The sequence below is a fragment of the Vombatus ursinus genome, unplaced genomic scaffold, assembly GCF_900497805.2.
Source record: "Vombatus ursinus unplaced genomic scaffold, bare-nosed wombat genome assembly UNPS02004573.1, whole genome shotgun sequence".
NCBI lineage: Eukaryota > Metazoa > Chordata > Mammalia > Diprotodontia > Vombatidae > Vombatus > Vombatus ursinus.
The window spans coordinates 2,726,033-2,748,904 of NW_020944351.1; the positions used below are offsets into that span (position 1 = coordinate 2,726,033).

General features: G+C 41.1%; 1 non-coding gene across 1 annotated transcript; it reads left to right on the forward strand.

Moving 5' to 3' along the window:
- The first annotated feature begins 22,530 nt into the window (after window positions 1–22,530).
- Window positions 22,531–22,602, forward strand: TRNAW-CCA. Its single transcript has one exon. It is a non-coding gene; the product is annotated as a tRNA-Trp (tRNA).
- The last annotated feature ends 270 nt before the right edge of the window (window positions 22,603–22,872 follow it).

Consider the following 22,872-nt stretch of genomic DNA (forward strand, 5'->3'; position numbering starts at 1 on the left):
GTATATACATATATATGTGTGTGTATGTGTGTGTGTATGTATATATATATATAATATGTATATGGACGTGTATGTATGTATGTATATATATATATATTAAGCATCAGATTATTGTTGTTCAGTTGTTTTTCAGTCATGTCTGACTCTTTGTGACTCCCTTTTTGGGGTTTTCTTGGCAAAGGTACTGGAGTGGTTTGTCATTTCCTTCTCCAGCTCATTTGACAGATGAGGAAACTGAGGCAAACAGGGCGAAGTGACTTGCCCAGGGTCACACAGCTAGTAAGTGTCTCAGATTGGATTTGAACTCAGGAAGAGTCTTCCTGACTCCAGGCCCAGCCTTCTGTGCATTATGGCGCCACCTAGCTGTCCTTGCATTGCTATTATTATTTATGGATCTATTAAAGCCTGGAGTAGGGAAAGCATAGGGGAAGAGCCTTGCAAAGGTAGGAGATAGAACATCATTTACTAGAAAGAGTACTGGCTTTGGCATCAGAGGTTTGAGGTTCAGATCCTGGGTCTTTTATTTTACTACATGGAGAATCAGGTGGAGTCCAATAAAGTATCAGCTCCCTGGTATTCTCCACCTTAGATATTTTGGTTTCCTGTTCCCCAAGTATCTGAATTCCCTGATCAGCAAATTGTTCACCTACTTGTCTGGCTGAGCTTGGGCAAGTCACTTGGTGTGACTGGGCCTGGACCCTCATTTGTCAAATGAGGGGGTTGGACTAAGGGGCCTGCAGGGTCCCTTCTAGCTGGAGAAGCCTGTGAACGTCTGACACCAGACCGAGTGCTGATTTTGCTGCAACACAATATTGCTGCCTACATGAGCTGAAGACACTGGAGAGCTTCCAGAGGATGGTGAAGAGACTGGAGTCTAGGCCATACGAGAATGAGCTGAAGGAACAGGACACATTTAACCCAGAGAACAGGAGACTCAAGAGGGGCATGAGAACTCTCAAATATGTGAAGGCCTGTCACGTGGAAGAGGGATCAGATGCATTCTGCTTGGCCCCAGGGGGCGGAACTAGGACCTATGGGTCAAAATGCTAGAAAGGCAGACTTCAGCTTGAGCCAAGGGGACAGTAAACAATTAGAGATGCCCCACCCAGAGCAGAATGGGCTGCCTTGGGAGGCAGTGGGGCCCCCCTCATGGAAGCCTCAAAGCAGTTTCAAGAAGGAGTACTTGCAAAGATATTTTAGAGACGATTCTTGTTTATACCAGATGGCCTCTGAGGCACCTTCCAACTCTGAGGTTCTATGATTGAGTGAATAGCTCCACTGCTCAGGGACCATCTGGCAAGACTTGAGAATGATTCTCCATTTGACCAGAGGCTTTGAGCTTGCTGCCTACTTCCCTCCTTTCCACATTCACAAGATCAGTCAGCCCCAAGGCTCCATCTTCTCTCTGCATGTCTGCCTGTAATTGTGGGACTGTGTCCACTGAGCCCCTGGGCTTTGTCTTGCCTGCCAACAGGAGCAGGGAGCTCCAGGCTGCTAGAGTTAAAAAGCTGGCTGCTGGACTAGGCTCCCCTGGCTGCCTGTGCATTCCTTGCCCACTCAGTGACTCACTGAACTACGTGTTCCATCACGAACAATCTCTAATCTCTTCCAGGAAGGTTTATTACCACTAGTGATGCAGAGCAGCAGGCTTGCCAATGTTTTTGCAAAATGGCTACTGGAAGGCTGCTGGGCCAGAACTGAGGCTTCCTTGGCCAAACCTTCAACACTCACTCTTTGCTAATGGGATGAAAGTTGGCTTTTTCCTACTGCTTTATAATTACAAAGCTCTTTGACACCAGTTCTCTCTTTTGTTTCCCCTAGCAACCCCAGGAGGTAGACAGGGTTAGTATACTCCTTTTTCAGAGGGTGAAACTGAGGCTCAGGGATGGAAATTGACTTGCCCAAAGTCACACAGTTACTAAGTGGCAGAGCTTACATGCAAATGCCAGGGTTTTGTGTTTAGTCCTGTCCCTCTTGCTATTGTACTTGGCTTGTCATTCATCAAAGTAGATTTCCCAAAATGCCAACTTCCATATTGGGGGCAAACCTTACGTAGCAGTTACATGCAGTGAGTAGGCCAGAGAAAAAGTGGTACTTGAGGTGGAACAACAAGGATAGGAAGACAGTCTATTGTTGAATGAAAAATACCATCTCCATGACACTTGACTGGTAGGGTTAAGACACTAGGTCAGATGGGATCTAGATAAGGGATCACTGGAATAGATTGAACTAAACTAAGAAGGCCCTCATTGAGTCCTTCAGTACAAGTCGACATGATCTTTTGGAATTTTGCTCTAGAATTCTATCATCATTTTTTAATGATGGGCAGCAAGAAAAAGCAGTTTTGAAATGTCCTTTAAAAATCTACATTAAACAATACAATCTATAAGCATTTACTGAGTACCTACTGTGTGTCAGACACTTTGCTAAGTGCTGGGGATACAGAAACAAAAGTGAGACTTGTGCTTGAAGAGTTGACTTTCTACGGGGGAAACACGTGCAGATTTAAATAAATACAGACTAGACAGGTTGTCCCCAAAATCTTAGTGCCACTTTAAGCTATTAAAACTTTAAACTGTATTAAGACTTTTGGGACACCCTGTATACACAGTAAATACAAAGAGATTGGAGCAGAAGGGGAGGAGACAAAATCATTAATAACATAGGGGGAGGGGGAGATAGGCAGACCAGGAAAGGCCTCTTATAAAGAGTTGACATTTGAACTGGGCCTCGAGAGGACCTAGTGATTCCAATAGGCAAAAAAGTAAGGACAGAGAACATTCCAGTTGTACAAGACAGCCTATGCAAAGGCATGGAACTGGGAGATGGGAGTATTGTGTACAAGGTACAATAGTAGGCCAGTTTGGTGAGAAGATAAGAGAATGTGATAGGGAATGATGTAAAATCAGTCCAAAAATATAGACTGGAGCCATACTGTGAAGGGTTTTAGATGCTAAAGAAGAGTTTGTGTTTTATCCAAAATCAAAAGGGAGCCACTGCAGTTTCTTAAGTAGGGGAGTGACACAGAACACATTCCATTGTTTTAGGAGTCTCAATCTGGCATCTGTGACACTGGCCCTAGAGTCAGGAAGACTTGAGTTCAAATGCAGCTTTAGATACTTACTAGCTTTGTGACCCTGGGAAAGTCATTTAACCTCTGTTTGCCTCAGTTTCTTTATCTGTCAGATGGGGATAACACTAGCACTTACTTCTCAAGGTTGTTGTGAGGATCAAATAAGATAATATTTGTAAAGTGCTTAGCACAGTACCTGGCACATAGTAGACACATATAAAAGTTATTATTATTATTAGCTATGTGGAGGCTAGATTGGAGAAAGGAGAAGATAGATGCAGGGAAACCAATTAAGAGGCTATTGCAAAAGTCCAAGGGAGATATGATGAGGTTTTGAGCTAGAGCCGCGTCTGTATGAGAAAAGAGAAGGGAACAGAGTTGTTATGGAGATAAAATCAATGAGATGACAACCATTTGTATGTGGCAGGGGGAGGGGAGGGAGTGAGTGAGAGTATAGGGTTGAGCAATGACTCCCAAAACATTATAAAAGAAACTTTAACACCATGTAATATCAAACACTGCCTTCCTGTGCTCAATTCATTGTCTCTAAGACACGGCCGCTGTTTGAACTGTTGACAGGTAGAAATCCATTACTGTGCCTTCTCTGGGCACTCAAAAAACCCTTTGAGTTTTCAGGAAAAAAATCACAGAGTTTTCTCTAACTGGATCAGTGTTGTAAATATTTTTTCAAATAAAAGACAATGGAAGGAAAGAGAATAATGTATTTGTTTCAGCTATAGTGAATAGGCACATTTTTTTTTATTAATCAAAACTACAGACAAAATCAATGGTTTTGAGTAGCCAAAGACTGAAAGACTTTAAACAACAGAAAGCAATATCTCTAAAATTAAAACAAAAGAAACAGATAGGGAAATATATTTAAGGCAAAACATCAGGCAAAGGCCTGATATCCAGAATTTATCAAGAATCAGAGCATTTATATAAAACAAATAATTTACACTCCCCCATCAAGCCTTAGTCAAAGGATGTGAAAAGACAATTTATAAAGGAACTAATATAAAAATTTAACAACCAAATTAAAAGATGTTCTAACTCAATAAAAATCAGAGAAATCAAAACAGAGATAATCTTAAGATAACACCTTATAACTAACAGAATGACAAAAAGGAAGAAAAAACATAAAGTACAAAATTATAGGCTTTATGGGAAAAGGGAAAAACATTGTTAGTGGAACCAAAGACTGGTGATATGTTCTGGAGAATAATATGGCACCATGTAATAACGGTCATACACCTACACATATCTTTAGACTTTGTAATTCCATTGCTAAGATGCTCTCCCCCCAAAAGCACAAAAACAGGAAAGAAAGACTTATCTCTACAGAAATATTTGAAGTGGCTCTATTTCTGATAGTAAACACACACCTAAATACACACACACTCAAACTGCTATATGTTCCACAATAGGAGAATAGCTGAATAAATGATGATATATTAATGTAATAAAGCATTATAGTACCACAAAAACAACAAACATGAAGCATACAAGGAAATAAGCCCAGGGGCAGCTAGGTGGCACAGTGGATAGAGCACCGGCCCTGAAGTCAGGAGGACCTGAGTTCAAATCTGGCCTTAGACCAAACACTTGACACGTACTAGCTGTGTGACCTTGGGCAAGTCACTTAACCCCGATTGCCTCACTTAAAAAAGAAAAGGAAATATGCACAGACTTATAGAAGATGAAGTAAATAAGTGGAATTCGAATTACATACACACTGACTACAGAAAAAGAAGAAAAAGCAGAAAGAAAAAAAGGCCAAAGGGAGTGGACTTTGAGGCAGCCCTAGAAGAGGATTCAATAAAAGCATCGTTTATGCCTGGGCCATCAAATCACAGCATCCCAAGCTGTTGTTGTTTTTTTCATTCAAGGCAATTATTTAACAAGCATTTATTAAATGCCTATAGTGTTTCAAGCACTATGAAGTGCTGAGGATCCAGAGATAGAAATGAAACAGGCTGTATCTTCAAGAATCATACATTCTGTAGGATTTCAGAAAAACCTGGAAAGACTTACATGAACTGATGCTGAGTGAAGTGAGCAGAACCACAACATTGTACACAGTGACAGCAACATTATGTGATGATCAACTATGACTGACTTAGCTCTTCTCATCAATGCAATGATCCAAGACAATTTCAAAAGACTCACAATGGAAAATGCTATCCACAACCAGAGAAAGAACTATGGAGTCTGAATGCAGATCAAAGCATACTATTTTCACTTATTTTTGTTGTTTTTACTTTTTCTTTCTTGTGGTTTTTCCCTTTGGTTCTGATTCTTCTTTACAACAGGACTAATGTGGAAATATGTTTAATATGATTGTACATGTATAGCCTATATAGGATTGCATGCTGTCTTGGGGAGGGGGGACAGGAGAGAGGGGGGAAATTTAGAACTCAAAATCTTATAAAAGTGAATGTTGAAAACTAAAAATAAATAAATAAATTTAAATAGAAAAAATAAAGAGTCTCACATTCTACTCTGGTAATTCTTTTGGTTTTGTCTTATTAAAAGCTAAGAGTTTGGGGTAAGATTAGGCCCCAGGATTTTGTATTTTCATGTGATTGTTCATGTAAGAAGGTGATCAATGGAGCTAATAGGGAAGTAAGGCTTTGGGTTTTTGATTCTATTTCCAATTGAAGGGTATGCATGTGCCTATTTGACCCATTCTGAATTCAGGGTGGATGGACTGGTTGGCTCAGACTATTGTGAGAGGCCCTTGTGCCGGGCTTCAGTACCAGTCATCACTTAGGTAGTCATGATGCACCCCCCCCCCCAACTTGCAAACCTGTGAACGCTGATCTGAGGAGGGAACCCTGAGGGCATGCTACACTGCAGGGGGTGTTGTCTAGGATATATCTGGGTCCCTATTCATTTGTAGGGCATCCATGAGGTGCTCTATCTCCATCCAGAACTCTCCTTGAATTACCTAATATGTCAGGGATCCAATGGAGAAAAATAATAGTATTTTAGCAATTATTTTATTTTAGATAATAATTGGGCAGTTAGTTTTCCAGTGTAGTCTTTACAAGTCCAACAAATTTCTTTGAGTCAACTTTTGCATGGTTGAACATTTATGTTCCAACATCTACTGTATTGCTGTGTCTAACTACTATGATCATGGATTTTTCAGCCCTGGAATACTAGCAAATTGCCTAGATCAGCAGAGTCAAACTCAAAAAGAAATGAGGGCTGTTACTTTGTATAAAAGGATCCCTGTGGGTAACATATTGACTTAGTTTTTAAATGTAATATTATCTATGTTTTATTGTATTTTTATTGATTTTGTTAAATATTTCCCAACTATATTTGAATCTGGTTCTGGCAGCACTTGGGAGTGTTGTGGCCCACAAAAGGCCCACAGTCCATGGTTGACACCTCTGGCCTAGAGCACACTATGGGAGTTCATCCCCATTTTCATGGTTTACTTTGTTTTGTTACTTTTAAGTAGATCTATGCTGTTTGCCTTACTCATACATGAGTCCACATAACTTGTCTGAAATCCTTACAGACAGTAGGTCCGCTAAAAAAAAAAAAAAAGATTTGCCTACTGACTTAAAAACCTTGATTAATCAACCTCAAGTGCTTAATCCCTTTTTGGGAGCCCCAAACCTCTCTGAACCCCTGGCACTTTTCGGAGTCTATTAAGTTAACCTACTTATCCTAAGGCAGGGTGAATTCAGACGTCCAATTGGATTCTCTATGTTTTGCAGAAATCTTTCAATAAATTTTCAGTGTTATATCTGTTTCAGATAATTGCATTATTATCATCCATTCAGGCTGAGAAGAATGTTCCTAGATGCCAAGTTTCTGGCCCCAGCCCTGAAGAGACAATGGCATAACCTCTATTCCCAAGGGATACTGTAGATGGACAAGAGAACCACATGGCCTAAATGGTGGGTGCTCCTGAACATCAGGTTTCTAGAGGAATGCCAAGAGTTCCTGACTCCAAGTCTCTTGGATAGAAGCGGGATAGGTTCCTGGGTAATATCAGTCTTGCTTTACCTTGCTAAGAACACCCAGTTCAAGAAGTCTAGACTCCTGCTTCTTAGAGAGAGAAGGGGAATTCCTGGACTACCAGCTTCTTGGAGAGTAATCATGAACATCCTATTCCACTACCTCCATGACTAGAGGAGGCACATCAAAGGACTAAAGCAATAATACAGGGGTGCAAAAGACCTGGACTTTGTTCTCTGCTATTCCTGTGAGTTATTCAGGCAGTACGGGTCTACTAGAAAAGTTGACTCCCTAGTAGCTCCAATGGCTTTTCTTTTCAATGGGAGCCCAAGCTCTCAGGGAAGTACCATAAGGCTTTATTCCTATATAAGTCCCTGAGATGAAAGTGAGAATTACCATCACGTCAGGGGGCTGCTTGTTTGGCAAACCACAAATGCATTTCCCTTCCAAAGAGAGTCCAAACCATAGGATAATACTATGAATCTGGTGGACTTCAGGGCCCTGCTGAAAGGCGGGACTCACTAGAGAAGGAAGAGAATTGTATAAATTGCTCATGGGCTACAGTGAGTCCTTTATGTGTTTTCTATATTTTCTGTGGGGTGGAATAAAGGCTGTCCTATACTTGATATATACATTATTACCTTAAGTGCTATACAGGAGCACTTAAGCTAGCAGGAGCTATACACATCTGTGGAGATTTAGACACAAGCTGTGGTCAAGATTCCAAGATTTCCCAGAAGCAACTCTAGGTGAGATCAAAATGAGCCCCAAACAGAGTGATTATTTGGGGACTACACCAAAGATTAAACTCAGTCTATATAAACCCAAACGTGAGCTTCTGTTTGGGAGTGAAATTGTACCTTGACAATTGGGGTGCTGCACCATGGGTAACATTTCTTTTTGTTGATGGTTATTCAATATATTATTTTATTTATTATACTGTCACATGCACTAGAAAGAAAATTTTAATAGTTTGAAGGTGTAGGAAGGACCAAGGATTCAGAATGGAGGGAAGTCCTGGTGAGAAAAGAATGGTACCCATTGTCACCCAAGCCTTTGGCACAAGGGATTGTGAATGAGAAAGTGACCGAAGCTGGGATGTTTGGTATGCCCTCCTCTGCAACAGCCCTACTAGTGGTGCTATGAAAACACAGGCTGCATTAATTTAAACAAAGCCCCCCAAAGAAGTGGTCCTAACAGCATCATACAGTTCACCTCTAAACTATATGAAGGCTATCTTGAATTGATGGCTCTAGTTTACCATTTATGGGGCAGTATTGCACCATCAGGGCCCTAGTCAGGGTCTGGCTGGGTAAGTCCCAAGCTGTAGGTTGAACCCTCTCCTGTCCTGGGCAGGTTCCAGCTCAGATCAGGTTTGGGCACGTGGAAGCATTTTGTTGGATCAGGAGCAGGGTGGACAAGCCAATCAGATAGAAAGGACTGGAGGCAGCACACAGTAATGTCCAAAATGGAAGGAAGGTAAAAACCAGAGATTCCCAACAAGAGCAGCAAAGGAGAGGGGAGAGGCCGATAAAAGTTAAGGTCTGGATTTGAGCCTGTGATTGTTCAGTGTCAGAAGACAGATGAGAGGTCCAGCCAGGCAAAGAATGGTAATGTGATCTGTGATACTCCAAGATGACACAGATGCATGGCCTTGTTCTGACTTGCCCCGTTTTCCCAGCTTGCGCAAATCCCCTTGAGCTGGGAACTCCTCATGCTGCTGCTACCCTCATTAGCTTCCATGGAAGCTATGGGATAGAAGTCTCACTCCCAATCTTGACAGCTGGAGCATTCCCCTTACCACTTCCAGCTTCATTAACCCCCATGGAATTTATGGGATGGCAGACAGGTGTCTCTGTTTCTGCTCATGTGGCAGTAATTACTCCCATGTAAGGAGACTAGGTCTCTAGGGAATCAAGTCATAATGCCCCAAACCCCAACAACTGTAATATATTATTTCATGTCAAAAGCTCCAGTTCTGTAGAAGGGGAACTTGAGTCAGAGGGGGGAGTAAACAAGGCTCCTTAAAATCAGCAGGAGCCACGCTCAGCACACAATCACACACACACAGAGTGGGGAGAGCCGTCAGTGTGGAAATGAAAACACCCAAGAGCACATATGTAATATTTAGCTAGTGTCCCTGGTACTACTCATACACTACTATCTCTGTAGAATATGATTAATTAATTGTGCATAAAAGCCAGCAGCAGAGACAACTCTGCTGCTGGTGATCTGTTCGTCTGGCCGTTTTGCCTCGGTGTGAGATGAGGCAGGTGAATTCAGCATGATTATCATACAAAACGTAGGCAAGGCTTCAGGAAGGTTTTGGAATTAGGGACTCCCATCATTCACGACGTTCATGGGATTCTCTTCTTACCTTGCTGCGTGCTTCTTTCCTTGGTATTCCACTGCACAGGATGTAGGAAGTAGCCCATCTCTGTAGTCCTAGGAGAGAGGAAATGGGAGAATTCTTCTCATTTGTGCACAGAGGGAAGAAACAAGGGAACTGGCCGGGGCTGGTCAGATTGCAAAGGAAAGCAGCTGAGAAGGGAACAGTTCTAGATTCAGCTGAGAGAGAGTAGGTCAGAAAGTGACTTTGGGGCTCTCCCAGTGTCCACTCTCCAAAAACAACACCTGGGAGGAGGAAACACTTCCCTCTTTCCATTATTCCCTTTTTTGGGGAATACAGTGGAAGATGCACATTGAAGTCAGAAGACCCAGGTTTAGGTCTCAATTCTTTCACTAATTGGGTAGTCTTGGGTTTCTCAGTTCCCTCATCTATAAAATGGGTACTAATACTACTTTCAGGAGTACTTCCCAGGGTTGTGCAGAAAGCACTTTGTAAACCTAAAAGCACTAATCAGGGGAACATTTCATAGTTGTGTACCTTAAGCTAGGTAGTCTCCTTTTCTAAGCCTGTTTCTTTCTCTTATGATCCTAATACAACCCACCTGGAAAGCTCTCTGGGGCATTCTGATCAGAGTGGAACCCCCACCTCCACCTGCCCTTGACCTCTCCTCCTTTTTCCCCCCCCTCCCCCCCCCCCCCCCCCCCCCCCCCCCCCGCCCCGGGCCAGGCCAGAGTAGTTGGAGCACAGAGAGAGAAACAGCCAGAATAGCTGAGAAATACCCAGGTGTAGCTACACTGTCCCCATAGGAATGGTACCTTTGTAGCATTGTGTAGTCTTATCTAGCTTACAAAAGAGTGACATATTCAAAGGTTCCTGGGATCTGTCTACCCTACACTAGAGCAGTTTAAAAAAAAAACAAACAGTGCCAGCTCTGCTTGAGTCCTGTGTGTAAAACAGCAAACCCTACTGTTTAGGAACCACTCAAATCAGTTTGCAGTCCTGTCCAAGCTGATCATCTCCTGATTAGACTTCACATGAACTACGGAGTGTCCAGAATTGGGACAAAAAGAACTTGAAAGGCTGTGTCACAGATTGTCACATAAGCTGGGTTAACTTCTCCTTGAGTCTTAGTAGATATCTCTTTCTGTAACATGTAACCTTTTATTTTTTTAAAACATCAATAAATTATAAACACTTTTTAGATCATTGACAAACTTTAATTTGACTGTAGCTGCTTTAAATCTGAAGTTCTTGTCCAATATCCAGTGAATGAGTTGACCTTTTACTGAAGGACCTGAAGCATATTGACCTTGACATTCCTGCAACTAGAAGAAAGAAATTTCAACTACATGGGAGAGTGGATTCACAGGTATTCCTTGGAGAGGCAATGAAATGGTTAACAGAAGGAGTTTCGTCATAATCCCTAAAGCTACAAGGAATATAAATGCATGGGGCATTTGGTTATCAAGTATTGCAGTACTAATGATAACTATTTGCAGAAAGATTACCGTGAAAATAATGGCAGCTTACATGCCAATATTGGTTGCTGTGGATGAAGTGGCCGAGAAATTCTATGAAAAACTTGAGCAGACCTTTCAAATCAGATAAAAATACATTCTGATATTTTGTGACTTCATTGCAAAGGTGGGAAAAGGTTAGGTTTGGAAAGAAATAAAGGGCGTCCCAAGCTCATTAAGGTGTAATACTGCACCAAGGCCTTTGGGATAGGCTGTATAGAGGAAAGATAGAGACCGAAGACTTGGAGATTCCATAAAAGCCTCACACCTCTATATCATGAACACTTTCTTCATAAAAAGTAATGATTAGAAGCTGGACATGCAGAGCACCAAAAAAAAAAAAAAAAAAAAAAAACCTTACAAAGAATGGGATTTACGTGATAACAGACAGGAAAAGACTTACAGACCTGAGTTTGTCAGCTGTTTGTGTCTAGATCATCAGTTCATTAGAGCTAAGATTAGAAATTTTAACAAATAAGAAGTTATAATAAGAAAAAGACATAGCATACAATTGATAAGATTTAACCCTAGATTATTTAAACAAGTTAAAATAAAAAATAGCAAATAGAGAAATGACATCAATAATTAATAATAGTAGTAGTAGTAGTAGTAGTAGTAGTAATAGTAATAGCTGGCCTGTATATATTGCTACAAGGTTTGCAAAGTGCTTTACAAATATTATCTCATTTGATTGTCACAATAACCCTGGGAGGTAGGTGCTATTATTATCTTCACTTTATAGATGAGGAAACTGAGTCAGATAGAGGCTAACTTGCCCAAGAACACACAGCTAGTATGTATCGTAGGCAGGATATCACAGGTTTTCTCGACTTAAAAGTCCAGCACTCTATCCACTGCACTACCAAGCTGCCTATGACTCCAATAATTTAATCCAGAAGTGTAACCAATGTAAATTAATTGCTACCACAAGAAGACCAAAAGAGCCCAGAAAGTACCTTCATCAGCAAACATCTGATTTGCTTGCCAATCTGGGAGGGGTGGCTGCCAAAGACAACCCCTGCTTAGAATATAAACTCGTCTGCAAAATCTTATGAAGAAAGATGATGGATAATTATGAGCAATATCATTTCACAAAACAAAGAGAAGCAATGGAGGGTAAAACCAGGCTAAAGAAAGCTTGGTGATGTATCCAACTAAAGAAACTCATCCCAAGGGCATTCAAGGATGAAAATGGAAAGAGGACTACAAAGAAAAAAAAATGGAAAAGATTTACATAAACTATTGCAACAAACACAAAGATAGTAGAACCACAACACATTTGAACCTTAACACCCTGTGACCTTCCTCAGCACTGGGAGCCTTTTTACTTTAGAATATCCCTCTGCCTCCTCCCATTGGTGAATTCCTTCTGGGCCCTCCATTTTCGAATGGGCCCAGGATGTCAATGCTTCATTTCCTTTCCTGTGTTTCTAACTTCTGGACTTTGCCACCATGACTAAGATTCTTTCTCATCCAGGGAATTCTCTCAGAGCCTGGGACCTTTTCACCCTGGAATCTTCCTCTACCATGCTGTATCCCTTCTCCCTTTGGTGAGTTCTTTCCAGGGGTCTTCATTTTGGGGATGAACCCAGGCCAGCCATGCTTCATTCTCCTCCTGGCTGGGCCTCTGATTCTCTGGATTTCACCATATCCCTGTTTAGGTACCTCCTCCTCTCCCCAATCATACCCCACCCCCTATTGCAGCTTCCTTTTATGTGTTCCTTTTATATTCCTCTTTCCACTGCATTCTGGACTTCCTCTAACATGCCCCAGCTCTTCATCCTGAAGCCTCACTGCAGCCTTGGAATTCACACATCAGAAGTAACCTCCAAGCCTGCAGCCTCTCTCTCAATTGGATGGCTCCATCCAGAATCTCCATTTTAGGAGGATGCCCAAGCCATTCATGTCTCATTCCTCTCTAGGCTACATTCCAGACTTCGTCTACCATGCCCCTGTGCTGAGTACCTTTATGTCTACCCTGTTTTTCAGCTTCCTTTTATATATTTTTCCCCATTTGAATATAAGCTCCTTGAGGGTAGGGACTGTTTTTTTTCCTTGCATTTGTGTCTTCAGAACTTAACACAGTGCCTGGCACATAGTAAGTGCTTAATAAATGCTTGTTGTTTGTTGCCTGCACACCTCAACATCACAGTCCCTGAAGCCCTTACAGAGAAAGTAAAAATAGCACTAAGGGGAACAAAGTCAGGTAAAGCAGCTGTATTGGATCATGTATATACAGAAGAGATCCATGCTGGAGGCAATACAATTGTGAGGGCACTGAGGGACTGATTTACAAGGCATCTAAAGGGGGAAGATATCCTGAAAGTGTGGGAAAAGTTTCAGATATCAACAACTGATGACCTATATGCCTATTCTCCCATCTAGACAAAATGGTTGCCCAAAATGAGGGAGTGCACAATGTAGGTATTAACAAGTAGGTTTACACAAACAGTATTCAAAAATGGACCACATCTTTATCATCTCGCAATTGGCTGAAATATGTAGAGAATATAAGATCCCGCTGTGTTCGTTGTTGGTTTATTACGAAAAAGCATTTGGCTTAGTAGAAGAAAACAGGGCCTTTAGTTTCTTTTGTTTCAAGGTGTCTCCCATCCATATATCAAGATCATGCATGATTCTTGGAAAGATGTTAACAACAGAAATAATCTTGCTCAAAGAATTTCTGATAATCAACATCAGATGAAGCACAAAAGAGGGAGAGGCCTGCTCACCAACTGTATTTTGCCTCTATGCTGGAGGAGATCAAGCATAGAGTATATGGTGAAGAAGGATTTCCTGTAGGTGGTGTGGTGTTCTAGATGCTGCTATTTGCAGATGAAATTATTTTGATTCCATCAAATCCTTAAGACATTTCAGGGCCCCTGAAAGACATCTGTATTTATTCAAAAGAATGTGGATTGTCCATCTACATAGGAAAGACCAAGTGGATGAAGAATTTCTGTTACTGATTCTCAGCTCTTCTCCCAAGCCCAGTGCCAAGATCTACTGCCGCAGCCACTTCTCTGAGGCAAGATGGTGAAGGTCAGAGTCAATGAATTTGGCTGCATTGGATACCTCATAACCAGGGTTGCATTAGCCTCGGGTAGAGTGTACACTATCCATCAATGACCCCTTCATTGACCTCAACCACATGGTTCATATGTTTTAATATGATTCCACCATGGCAAGTTCAAGGGTACTGTCAAGGTTGAGAATGGAAAGCTGGTGATCAATGGAAAAGCCATTACTATCTTTCAAGAGCACAGTCCCACCAATATTAAATCAGGAGATGCTGAAATTGAGTGTAGAGTAGAATCCACTGGTGTCTTTACCACCATGGAAAAGGCCAGAACTCAGTTGAAGGGAGGAGCTAAGCATGTCGTTATCTTTGCCTCTTCTGCTGATGCCCTTATGTTTGTGATGGGAGTAAGCCATGAGTTGTTGTTGTTTTAAATTTAATTAATTTTTTGTTACATTTAAAATTCTTAACTGTCTTTCCCCTCCTCATCCTGCATTAGAGAAGGCCATCATTTGACTCAGATTTATAAATATATGTAAAACCATACTATGTATACTTCTATTTATCTGTTCTTTCTCTGGAGGTAGATAGTATCTTTCTCCATAGGTCCTTTGTAGTTGATTTGAATATTTATAACACTCAGAATAATTTGGTCATCCACAGTTGTTCTTCAAACAATATTGCTATTACTGTATACAATGTTCTCTTGGTTCTGGTCATTTCACTTTTCATTATTTCATGCAAGACTTTCCATATTTTTCTCAAATTAGCTAGAATTTCATTTCTTGTAGCACAGTAGTATTCCATCACAATCATATACCACAACTTGTTTAGTAATTCCCCAATTGATGAGCATCCTCTCAATTTCCAGTTCTTTGCCACCACAAAGAGTGCTGCTATAAATATTTTAAAACACATAGGTTCTTTTCCTTTCTCCCTGATCACCTTGGGAAACAGGACGAATAGTGGCATTGCTGGATCAAAGGGTATATAAATAGTTTCACAACTCTTTAGGCATGATTCTAGATTGCTTTTCAAAATATTTGGATCACTTCACAGTTCCACCAACAGTGTATCAGGGTCCCAATTTTTCCACATCCCCCAACATTTGTCATTTTCCCCTTCTATCATTTTAGCCAATCTGATAGGTGTGAGATGATATCTCAAAGTTGTTTTAATTTGCATTTCTCTAATCAATAATGATTTAGAGCATTTTTTCATATGAGTATACATAGCTTTGATTTCTTAATGGAAAAATTGCTTATGTATATCCTTTATCCATTTATCAATTGGGGAATCACTCATATTCTCATAAATTTGACTAAGTTCTCTATTTCAAATATGAGACCTTCATCCAAGAAACTGTCTGTAAAATTTCCCCCAATTTCCTACTTTCCTTTTAATCTTGGCTATATTGTTTTTATTTGTATAAACCCCCTTTAATTTAATATAATCAAAATTATCCATTTGACATATCACAATGCTCTCTACATGCTGTATATTCATAAATTCTTCTCATATCCATAAGTCTGATAGGTAATGTGGTCCATGTTCTAATTTTCTTATGATATCTCCCTTCCTATCTAAGTTATGTATCCATTTTGACTTTATCTTGGTAAATGGTATAAGATGATGATCTATACTCAATTTCTGCCAGAGACTGCTTTCTAGTTTTCCCAAAAAAAAAAATTTTTTTTTTACCAAACAGCGTAGTCTTATCCCAAAAGCTTACATCTTTACATTTGTCAAACATAAGGTTACTATAATCATTTATTACTGTATATTGTATGTCTACTCTGTTCCACTGATGCACCTTTCTATTTCTTAGCCAGTACCAGATAGTTTTGATAATTACTGCCTTATGATATAGTTTAAGATCTGGTACTGATAAATTTCCTTTCTTTACATTTTTCTCATTAATTCCTGTGATATTCTTGACTTTTTGTTCTTCCAAATGAATTTTATTATTTTTTTCTAGCTCAATAAAAATTATTTTTGGTAATTTAATTGGGATGGCATTAAATAAGTAGATTAGTTTAGATAGAATTGTCCTTTTTACTATATTGGCTCTACTCATCCATGCACAATTAACATTTCTTCAAATATTTAAATCTATTTAATGTATTTATATAAATTTGTATAAAAGTGTTTTATAATTAAGTTCATGTAATTTCTGGGTTTGTCTTGGTAGGTATACTCCCAGGTATTTTATACTGTCTACAGTTATTTTAAATGGGGATATCCCTTACTGTCTCTTCTTGCAGAGTTTTGTTGATGATATATAGAAATGCTGATGATTTATGTGGGTTTATTTTATATCCTGCTGCTTTTCTAAAATTATTAATTATTTCAACTAACTTTTTAGGTGAATCTCTAGGATTTCCCAAGTATATCATACTGTCTGCAAAAAGAGATAGTTTTATTACCTCATTTCCCATTCTGATTCCTTCCATTTCTTTTTCTTCTCTAATTGCTATTGCTAGTATTTCTAATACAGTATTGAATAATATTGGTGATAATGGGCATCCTTGTTTCACTCCTGATTTTATTGGGAAGGCTTCTAGCTTATCCCCATTACAAGTGATGCTTGCTGATGGTTTTAGGTAGATGTTTCTTATCATTTTAAGGAAAAATCCATTTATACCCATGCTTTCAAGTGGTTTTAATAGGAATGAGTGTTGTATTTTGTCAGAAGCTTTTTCTGCATCTACTGATAAAATGACATGATTTTTGTTACTTTTGTATTACTAGAATCAATTATGTTAATAATTTTCCTTATGTTAAACCATCCCTGAATTCCTACTATAAATCCCACTTGGTCATCATGTATAATCTTTATGATATATTGTTGTAGTCTCCTGGCTAGTATTTTATTTAGGATTTTTGCATCCATATTCATTAATTAAATTGGTCTGTAATTTTCTTTCTCTGTTTTTGCTCTTCCTGGTTTAGGTATTAGCATCATATTTGTTTCATAAAAAGAGTTTGATAAGACTCTTTCCCTGTTATTTCAAATAATTTATTTAATGTTATTATCAGTTGATCTTTAAATGTTTGGCAGAATTCTCTTGTAAATTCATCGGGTCCTGATGTTTTTTCATAGGAAGCTTATTTAGGGCCTGTTCAATTTCTTTTTCTAAAAGAGCTTTACCATGTACCACTGAGAAAAAAAGGTATATTTCTTTCTATTCTCATTCAGTTCTCTCCAGATATCTATCATATCTTGCTTACCTAAGATTCTATTCATCTCCTTGACTTCTTTCTTATTTATTTTTTGGTTGAATTTATCTAGCTCTGAGAGGGGAAGGTTGAAGTGCCCCTCTATTATAGTTTTGCTATCTATTTCCACCTGTAATTCATTTAGCTTTTCCTTTAAAAATTTGGATGCTATAACATTTGGTGCATATAGGTTTAGTATAGATATTACTTCATTATCTATGATACCTTTTATCATAATGTAGTTCCTCTGTTTATCTCTTTTAATTAAATCTATTTTAACTTTAACTTTGTCTGAGATCGTGATTGCTACCCCTGCTTTTTTTTTTTTTTTTTGGCATTAGCTGAAGCATGGTAAATTCTACTCCAGGCCTTTACTTTTACTTGATTTACTCTCTCATTTTTAAATGCGTTTCTTGTAAACAACATATTGTTGGATTATGATTTTTAATACATTCTGCTATCCATTTTCATTTTATGGGTGAGTTCATCCCATTCATATTCCAAGTTATAATTACTAGTTTTGCATTTCCCTCCATTCTATTTTCATCACTGTTTATCCTTTTCTCTCTCTCTTTTTACCCTATCCCTCCTCAAACATTTAATTTACTTCTAACAGTAATACTGCCTCCCTAATCCTCTCTCCTTCTAAAAATCCCTCCCTTATCCTCTACCCTTGCTCTGTTTCTTGATCTGCACATCCATTTAAGAGTCCCTCCCTTATCCTATCCCCTTGCCCTCCTATTTCTCTGTAAGTTAAGAAGGCGTTTACATCCTTCTGAATGTATATGTTATTTCCTCTTCAACCCAGTTCTGATGAGAATAAGGTTCTAGCACTACCAGCTCTCCACCCCCTCCTGCTTCCACTGTAACAGCTCTTTTATTCATGCCTCATTTGTATGTGATAATTTCTCCATTTTACCTCTCCCTACCCAATTTTATTTTTTAGGATCATCCCCAAGCCTTCTTATGCTCTTTCAAACTACCCAAGTAATAATAACATTCTTAAGAGTTACAAACAACATTTTCCCAAATAAGAAGTAAGCACTTTGATCATATTAAATCCCTTATAATTGGTTTTTAATGTCTACCTTCTTATGTTTCTCTTTAATCTCGTATGTCCAATTTTCTGTTCAGTTCTGGTCTGTTTTTTTTTCATTCATCTGATTTTGTTTTATTATTTCTTGGTGTCTTATGAAGTCATTAGCTTCTCCTTGCCCAATTCTAATTTTTAAGGAGCTGTTTTCTTCTGGAAGTTTTTGGATCTGTTTTTCCATTTTCATAATTTTCTTGCATTACTCTTATTTTTTCCCTAATTTTTCCTCAGTTTCTCTTATTTGATTTTTAAAGTCCTTTTTAAGCTTTTCCAAGAATTCTTTTTGGGCTTGTGACCCATTTTTTTTCTTTGAAGTAGAAGTAGCTGTTTTAATTCCACTATCCTCTTCTGAATTTGAACCCAGATCTTCTCTATCACCATAATAACCATCTAAGGTCGGCTTCTTTCTCTTTGGCTTATTCATTTTTTATAGGTTTGTTTCTTGCCTATTAACTTTGTGTGTTAGAGTCAGGCTCTAGTCCTGAGGTGTTGGGGATAAAGTCTCATGCTTCAGGTTTTTGGTGCTGTTGTTTTCTGAGCTCTATCCGGGGCCTGACCTCAGGTACTTCTTTCGGGCCCAGGGCCGCTAGCAACCCCGTCACTGCAAACACTCTTACTCCCTTCAATCCGTCCATGGCTACAAGTGTCAGCTCTGCCCTCTGGCCCGGAACCACAACCAGGGACTTCGCTCCTCTCCGAGGGCCCACGGCTGGCAGGGCCCAGCTCTCCCTTACCACACTCACGGCGCATGCTCACTCCTCCCGCCTGCTGCAACAGCCTGGGGCCATGTTTGGTCAGGGGCTAAGGCACCACATCCTGGGTTGCGGAGGGCCGCGGAATCTTCTGCTGATCAGCTGTCCGACCCGTACACTGAGTCGGGGTGAAAGTTCCTGAAGCTTAAGGTGCCCCCAGCTGTCCCCAGGGCTTGTTGTTTGTTGATTCAGCGGTAACTGCCTTCAATCAGGCCAAACCACCCTCTGGGAGGTTGGGTCTTTCCAAACTTTGGCCCAAGCTGTCTCAGGCCACCTACTGCTTTACCCTTACTTTGCCCAAAACATCATCCCTGCTTCCATTGGTTCTGCTAAGGCTGTAGGCAAGGTCATATCTGATGGGAATGGGAAGCTAACAGACATGACCTTCTGTGTCCCTACTCCTAATGTATCTATTATGGATCTGACCTGCCACCTGTAGAAACCTACCAAATAGGATGACATCAAGAAAATGGGGAACCAAGCTTCAGAGGGCCCCTTAAAGGGCATCTTGGGCTACCCAGAGGACCAGTTTGTACCCAGTGACTTTAACAGTGACATCTACTCTTCTGCTTTTGATGCTGGTGGTGGTATTGCCCTTAATGACCATTTTGTCAAGCTCATTTCCTGGTATGACAATGTGTACATTTATAGACCTCGTGGGACATGGTCTCCAAGGAGTAAAGTGTAAAGCCATGGACCCCCAGCCAAAAGAGGAGTTCCATCACTGGGTAGCCCAAATCCCTAACCTTTTCCCCTATACAGGGTATGCCATGCCCCAAAGGACCCCTGTATTAGAGGGGGAGAAGTATAGAGTCCTATGTTGTGTACCATCAATAAAGTCACCATATTCAGTGCAAAAAAAGAAAAAAAGAATATCTATTGCTTAGATTTCAATGTGCATATGAATAGATACCATATGGTATATATACATATATATCCAAATTTTCATTCTCTCTCTCTCTCCACATATACATATATATGTATATATATGTATATATGAAATGGTGATCCCTGACTCTACCTTATCTTTCTAAACCAATTCCACATTATTCTCCCAATGCACTCTACTTTCCAGGCAAACTGGTTTACTTGTTATTTCCCATACCTGACATTCCATCTCTCACCTATGTGACCTTGAACAAGCTCCATGTCCAGAATGCTTCCCCTTCTCCTCTCTGCCTCTTGGAATCCCTAGATCCCTTCCAGGCTCAGCTCAGGAAGACCTGGGTTTAAAACTCTTTTCTGTATGACCCTGGCAAGCCAGTTAACATCTTTAAGCCTCAGGCAACTCTCCAGGACTACAGGCAATAGCTAGATTGTGATCAGTGTTAATGGAGAGAGCCCCTATTCTGGGAGTTCATGGCCTAACAAAGCCATGAGTCCTTGATTTATTGATGTCAGTTATATCCAGAGATGCTCCCACCAGTGGAAGCTGTGTCTGTTTTCCTTAAATCCGTAGCAGACTATTCCACATTGATTCCTGAAAACCTGAAGCCTGGAGTTTGTATGGGTTTAAAGTATAATTTTGTGTTGCCTCTTTGTATTTTATGAGTCGGAAGACATTTCATGTAATAATTCGGCTCCTTGGTTTCCTGTAGTCTCTACTGATGTTTGTATTTGTTGCCAATGATTTACATGGTCTGAGACCTAATGTAATGACTTCCCAGTGCAAGAACCATTGGTGATCCTGTGGAGTGCTAATCTGTCATTTGGCAACCTTCTGAGGGCTGGGGTCCCCATTCAATCAGCAAAATGGATCAGGGTGCCATTAATTATGGCCCATCTTCCCACTATCCCTGACAACTGCTATGTCTCAGTTCCCTTAAAACTCAATGAAAGCAATATTGTTTTTCCATAAACATGTCTTCAGTAAATAGAGGCCTTGTTTGTATGATCATTCATGTCAAGGTTAGCATGTTTCAGCTGTACATTTCAAATGTATGTGTTCCAGCATACCATTAGTGCCCAAGTTGACTGACAGGTTATCATACTTTTAGGAACTTATCACCAAACAGTTATTAAGCACCAACTATGCACAAAGTCAGGGGTTTTTCGCATAATGAATAGCATTTGGGGATAGGAGTCAAGAAGACCTGGGTTCAAATCCTGCTTCAGACACTTACCAGCTCCATTAGTGTCATTTCCCAAGCAAATCATTTTCCCTTTTATGTGCCTCAGTGGGGCTCCCAAGAACTTAACCTATTAAGTCACTGATCTATATTAGACCTTAGGATCTGAGATTACATGGACCTAGAGCTGGAAGGGACTTCTGAGGTCATTTAGTTTAACTACATTCATTTTACTGATGAGAAACCTAAGGTCCAGGGGAGCACATCAGGAATTGCTGACACTGAAGAAATCAGCGATCTTTTGTGTGTTCTCATAACCCTGGGCTGGGCCCTGGACAAGATAAAAATTTACCGAAGATACCATCCCTGCCCTCATGGAACTTTAGTGAGGAGAGATACTGTATGCAGGAGATGGTCCTTGAGCTGACTCTTGAAAGGAACCAAAGATTCTAAGAGGTGGAAGGAAAGAAGGAAGGAAGGAAGGAAGGAAGGAAGGAAGGAAGGAAGGAAGGAAGGAAGGAAGGAAGGAAGGAAGGAAGGAAGGAAGAAAGGAGAGGGAGGAAGGAAGGAGAGGGAGGAAGGAAGGAGAGAGAGGAAGGAAGGAGCATTGCCCACATGGAACTAACTGGCCAGTTGGGTCCTCGGTGGGGCAGCTGCTGCTCCAGACCATACCAGGAGAGTAAGGGAGTCGGCCGCAGAAAGTTCACCCGACACCCGCTGAGGGCCAGTGGGCCCTGGGCCTCCAGTCAATCTGAGCTTGGGTGGGGGTAGGAGTCCCCTTCTTGGACAGAAACCAGAAGAGGGGCTGCTATCCCGCCATCTCCCAGGGGAGACAGAACTCCCCAGATGTCCGCTGGTCATTCACCGTGTCTGAGCTTTCCCAACGGCCACCCTGGCCGCCCCCTCCCCGTTGTTCCGGGCTCCTTCTCGGACCTTAGCAGACTGAGGTGAAGGGCAAGCCTTTCCCAAGTCGGTGTCCGGAGCCTCCCGGTCCCCAGGGCTCCCCTTCCCCCCTCTTTGGCGTCCTACGCCCCCAGGCTCCTAGGTGCAGACTGTCGGGCTCCCTGGGTAAGGGTCTGAGCAGCCCATTCACCCCGAGGCTGACCCCGTGCGGGCCATGGGCTTGGTAAAAGGAGACGAGAAGTGCACGTGGTTGGCGGCGCTGGCGGGAGAGAGCAGGGTCCCGAGGCTGGTGCTGCCGGGGTGACCAGGTGGCCAGTGGTGGAGCCAGGTGGGTGATGAGCGTGGGGGTGGGCTACGGGAGGCCATTTCCTTCTGTGTGGTGGCCCCGTCGGGCAGTGTGCTGAAGCCAGGGCCCCCCTGTGAGAATGGTGTTTTGAAGGTCGGCAATGAAATCAGCGGAATGAGAAAGGAAAACAATGACGTGGGCATAATTCTAATCCTCGTCCAGCCTCCTAGTGTGCATTGAGTACGTTCTTGGGGGTCGTTGGAGGTACAAGGGCCCCGTGGCGCAATGGTAGCGCGTCTGACTCCAGATCAGAGGGTTGTGTGTTCGAATCACGCCGGGGCCAAATTTTTCTTTTTCCCCCTCCGGCTGTTCACGCGGGTTGCGTGTACCCGAGCCACACTGGGACACACTGGGACACACTTGACCCCAACATAGTGATGTCATTTTGGTCCTCTTGGAGAACCAAGGATGACAACCAACCAACCAACCTAGTGCCTACTATATGTCTTTTTGTTGCCAGCGCCCAGCACTGTGCCTGGCACATAGTCAACATTTAACAAACGGTTAGTGAGTTGAATTAAAATAGACAAATAGATTCTGTCTGCTTCTGTTG